A 5,871-nucleotide genomic window follows, 5' to 3' on the forward strand; every position below is an offset into this window, starting at 1 on the left:
CATTAAAAAATAAAACTGAGGGTAAAGATTGCTTAATAGAAGAAAAAATCAAAAGCACTTAGGATAGTCTTGAAAATAATAGTAAGGTCAAATAATTAAAAATAATTTTTCACTCTTATTTCATAAATCTACTTGATTATAATTCTCATCTTGTCTATAATCTTACAATCCTCTAATGCAGAGATTTGGTAAATCAGCATTAGTATACCAGACTACCTATGAAAAAAATTTCCTAAATTCTCTAAATAGATTGTAGAGAAAAACATTCTAAAATAAGATATTTTGCACAAATAATATCACTAAATTTATTTATTGTCAGATTTACTGAAAGAAATATCAAATGAATTATTATGAACATAAAATTATTCAGCATAGAAAACCACAAACTGAAAAAAATGAAAAGGAAATTAGGAAATAATTTGTGGGCAAGGAAGTTCAGAGAAATAGTATATGCAGCAAGGTGCTGGTTTTACATGCAGTTCACTCCAGCACCATAGAAAGCTCTGAACACCATAGGGTATGGCCCACCCAAAAAGGGAAAAATTATTTTAGGCATAGAGTCAAAAATTAAAACTGAGCTGTGATATAACAGAAACAAATCAACATGAGATCATGGAGCTAAATATTCATACTGCCCAGTCAACAACACTGAAATTATGAGATATAAATATTAATAAGTGAACTTAAAAAAGACAAGATGGCAGACTGGGGATTGGAAGTGTGGGTAGAAACCTGGGAATATTGGTGGATGGAAGTTGACACTGGTGGTATGTCATATTTTATGTGGTATAGTATATGTCTAAACTTCAACTATGAATAATTTTGTAAAGCATAATGCTTTAATAATTTTTTGAGAACAATCAAATTTAAACCATTCTTTACTATGAAATTCTAGAGGTGTTTGTTGAAGTTCTTAAAAATGTTTTCCAGAAACTGCTAAGGCTATTTTCCTTTATTAGACAAATTTGGTTGAAGACAACTGAAAAGTTTACTTTTTCATCAAGTATTCTGGTATTATTGTTTTAATATAATACATTACTTCAGTAATTTACTTCTAACACTGCTGAATCTGAGTATCCCAGGTAAGATTCAGTAAAACCCATTGAGAAGCCACCCTTGATAGCTGCCACCTTTTTATTTACTTCAACACATTCCAAGCCCTACCCCACAATATGAATCATGATATAATCTTAAAGTTCAAACCCTCATTTTTATTTCAACTCATTTTATATATACTCAGTGATTTATAAATTCTGACTTTTTAAAGATAATTTAATTTCCTTTTCGTTGTTGGAAAATTGTTATTATCCAGAAGAAAAAAAAAAGATTAAATTTTCTCTTAGAGAGGGGAACTTTCATAAATAAAACACCTACAGCCTCCTTGATTTAGAAATAATAAAAAGAAGATAAAAGTACATTATTTAATTGTACAATTCAAGTGTTCATGTTCCCAATATGCCCAGTAAAGAGAAATGTAAATATCAGTATACAGAAATAATTCATTCATATTCTATGTGGATATTTAGTAAATAAAAAAGGACTTTTGGAAAAGTGAAGTTCTATTCTGAAACCAGTTTCATCCTCAAGGTGAAACAAAAACAAAAACAAAAAAATGAAATTAGGAACAGAATGACTTTAGCTAAACAGATGGCAAAAGTTTTTATAAACACCACTTAAAGTTTTTATTTATTCGTGAAATGTTCTAGCAAATCATTTAGACAATCCATCTTATGTTCTTGCAAGTCTTGTTAATCTTACTTTGGAAGGTTTTAAATTGTTTTCATTAGAACTGCTGAGTCCTTTGCATACCTAAATTTATGAACACAGTAATTGTTACTACACTTTCTTTAATGACCAGATATCAGTAAAAGTCAAGTAAAATGGTAAATCATTGTATTTATAGAACTGTGTCCAGCCATTTAAAAGAATTGTTCAAAGATTGGTGAACAAGATTGAAGTGTCATTTAGAGAGCACAAAATGTTGGATATAAACAAATATTTTAATTGGGCTTTTCTATAAGAAAATGCAGCCTTAAGCTTCCACATATAATTTTGAAATAACATGGCTATAAAAATATAAATTAACAGAAAATGTTAAAATGTCACTAAGTATATTGATAATAAATTACAACAGTCATTGAATTTCATAGACTTTTAAAATAATGATCAAGATATTTTAGTTGCAGAAATATTGACACATACTTACATAATATGAAACTCTGATTCAATAGCTATGTTAAAGGCTGTCTAATGTAATTAACCATACCAGTACTTGGTAATTTAAAATAAAAGTGAAATAAGTCAGAGAGAGAGAGAAAAATGCAAAATGGTCTCACTCATCTATGGGTTTTAAGAAAAATGAAAGACATTCTTGCAATAATAATTTTCAGACACAAAAGAGAAAAGAGCTGGAAGTTCCAGCTCACCTCAGGAAGTTCACCACAAATAGTGATGAGTTTAGTTAGAGAAATAACTACATTTTGAACTGTCCTAATAATGAGAATGTATGAGGGAAATGGAGAGCCTGTTTAGAGTACAGGTGGGGGTCAGGTGGGGAGGAGGGAAACTTGGGACATTGGTGATGGGAATGTTGCACTGTTGATGGGGGGTGTTTTTTACATGACTGAAACCCAAACACAATTATGTATGTAATCAACGTGTTTAAATAAAAATAAATAAATAAATAAAATAAAAGTCTTAAGATAAGCAAAGAATTCATTTCTATTTTATAATAAACTCTCACTGATTTCAAAAACATTATACTGAAACATATGTTTAATTATGTTAAGTATGTCAAATGGAAGTTTTCTATAAAAAACGTTAAAAGAATTAGAGAAGAGGGGTTGGAGCAATAGTACAGTGGGTAGGGTGTTTACCTTGCACATGAATGACCCAGGTTCTATCCCCAGTCTCCCATATGGTCCCCCAAACCTGCCAGGAATGATTTATGAGCACAGAGCCAGTAATAATCTTTGAGTGCTGCCCTGTGTTGCCCAAAACCCCAAAACAAACAAATAAGAAAAAAAAATAAATCAGAGATGCAAAATGTTTACAAATTTTAGCCTGTAGTAAAATTATTTTAGTTACTTTAAGTAAGATGTTTCATTCGAATATAGCATGAGGTTGCAATTTAGTTTCAGAATCAAAGAAATGGTGGAGTCTATGCATTGTCATTCTGAAAGCAAGCAACATTGATTAACTTTCTCAAGGTCAGATAAAGAGTGAACGTAATTAGCATAGAACCTAGGTTTTCTGGTTTACAATCAACTCTCTTTTTTATTACATAAATTCCTTATTAACACTGAACTGATGAGACAACTAATAAAGTAAGGTGGTAAAAGTAGTACAGATATTAATATTAGAAATGGAGTTAATTCACTCATTCAATCATTGTTTTGAGGAAGATTTTAGAGCTAGAATAAAAACTAGCATTTGAACATTTTAAGAAACCTAGATGCTAGAAATAACTTTGGCATAGAGAAAGATAATATTCAATGTTAAGAGACTTAAAGAGCAGGTAAAACAGAGACAAATCCAGATCAGGTTAAAATAGGAAGATAGCAGAGCTCAGAGGCTCATGCCTTGCATATACAGAGATTTCAGTTCCATTTCTGGTACCACATGGCCCCCAAACACCAATGAGTTTTCAGTAGTGGCCTAGTACCATCAGCCAAAGCAGAGTCTCATTGCTGCAACTAAACAATTAACTAGACCATTGATTATTAGTAGGGTGATCTCCAGAGCACAATGATTAGTACTTCTTGTGAGGATTAAACTGAATTGCTGTCTTTTGTTATGGAAAGTTGAAATTTTTCACTAGGCAAAATTTTATTTTATTTTATTTTATTATTTATTTTATTTTATTTTATTTTATTTTATTTTATTTTATTTGGTTTTGGTTTTTGGGTCACACCAGGCAGCGCTCAGGTGTTCCTCGTGGCTCTACGCTCAGAAATCGCTTCTGGCATGCTCGGGGGACCGTGTGGGATGTTGGGATTTGAACCACGGTCCTTTTGCATGTAAGGCAAACATCCTAGCTCCATGCTTCTGGCGCCAAATTTTTATTTTTTAAAGAAAAATGTTCATTATAATATTAGTTTACTATAATATTGTCTAAATTAAGCATCACGAAAAGGGCCGATGCAGTGGTTATCAGCAAGGCATTTGCCTTGCAAGTGCTAGCCTAGGACAAATTTTGGTTCGATCCCCCCACCCCCTGCATCCCATATGGTCCCCTGAAGACAGGAGTGATTTCTGAGCTCATAGCCAGGGGTAATCACTGAGTGTCAACGTGTGTGGCCACAAAACAAAAACAAAAACAAACAAAAAAGCATCACTATAAATGAACATCTATATTTATAACATGAAATAATATGTAGCGATAAGGAATGCAAATGTGTATTTAAGCAAGAAAGGTGATAGATGAAATATTTGGGGAGAAAAGAAAGCTGTATAGTCGAAGTGGATTGTATAAGAGATCTTTAAATTATGTAGTCGAGTTTCCCACTTTTGAGGAAATCGCAAGGTCAGCACACCCAGAGTGCAATGGGTGAGCCTCGCCCTGGGGAAACCACCTTCGTGATCATGGTATCTCCCCTGCCAGGTAAGTATAAGAGATCTTTAAATTATATCTGCAAAATTGTTCTAATACTTTTTGGCAAAGTTTGTGGAAAAGGATCTTAGATGCTCTTGGCTCGTGTTACAACGGTCTTAGAAAATTGGACACTTAAAAATTACAGGAAGTCAATTTTCCATATGGAATTAAGTGGACAAATTAAAATTGTTTAAAACAGTATATTTTACTCATATATTCTACTAGCAACGTTTCTTTTGACTAGAATCTACAGAAAATGGGTAGATTGCATCTTATTGTAAATGAGAAGCATTTTCTTTTCTCTCTTCTTGGCAGCTTCAGTATGTTTTTCATTCGCATGGCACTATATAGGTATGCATAAATTCAAATAAGTTTTCCCTATGTGTAGTGGGAGCTAATTCTCATACAGACAGGATTTTTTTTTTTCTATGAGACACCAAAAACCTCTTCAAGGGTAACAGTTAAAAGGGGAGGAAGTGGGGCCGGGCGGTGGCGCTGGAGGTAAGGTGCCTGCCTTACCTGCGCTAGCCTAGGAGACGGACCGCGGTTCGATCCCCCGGCGTCCCATATGGTCCCCCAAGCCAGGAGCGACTTCTGAGCGCATAGCCAGGAGTAACCCCTGAGCGTTACCGGGTGTGGCCCAAAAACCAAAAAAAAAAAAAAAAAAAGGGGGAGGAAGTTAACTGACAGAAAGCAGGTCCGGTAATAACAGATAACATTGCAAGCACTCTACAAATGTCAGGGAAACCCTAGAGGCAAGCTGGCACAAGGAAGAGTGAAAATTGTCTCAGCAATGGAAAACAAGAAATGTCCAGATCTGCAGATTTGCAACAACTGACCACAGCCCGGGCCATGCTCTCAGCATCAAGAAAAGTTCTGGAGACCAGGATCTTTCATAGGATCTCTTGAGGGGTATGGGATGAACTCCCTGCTGGGACCCTTCCACAGAAAATGAAACCTGAGGCCACCTCCAGATTATCATGGTAACCTGATTTTAATATCTTCACACTGGCCAAGCCTGGGTAACCCTGATATGACAGGTAAATTATCAATGCCTTTATTAATATAATTGCCTACTCTGACCCTAGCCAATCTCTAGCAAATAACTGGGTATTCCAAATGTTTTTTCCCCAATCTTGTTGTGTTTATTCAAAACAACAAGGCAGGATTATTAAAACATATGGCAAATTTAAAGTTCAAGTGGAGAGAAAACTATATTTCTGTAATTTGCCCTTTTTTGTGTATGAATATTAGATTCTAGTTCTACAGAGATGATT

General features: G+C 34.1%; 1 pseudogene; it reads right to left on the reverse strand.

Annotated features, from left to right (window-relative positions):
* Positions 1 to 4,476: 4,476 nt before the first annotated feature.
* LOC126026416 (uncharacterized) lies at positions 4,477 to 4,611 on the reverse strand (annotated as a pseudogene).
* Positions 4,612 to 5,871: the final 1,260 nt, after the last annotated feature.

Source organism: Suncus etruscus, chromosome 13 (genome assembly GCF_024139225.1).
Source record: "Suncus etruscus isolate mSunEtr1 chromosome 13, mSunEtr1.pri.cur, whole genome shotgun sequence".
Classification (NCBI taxonomy): domain Eukaryota; kingdom Metazoa; phylum Chordata; class Mammalia; order Eulipotyphla; family Soricidae; genus Suncus; species Suncus etruscus.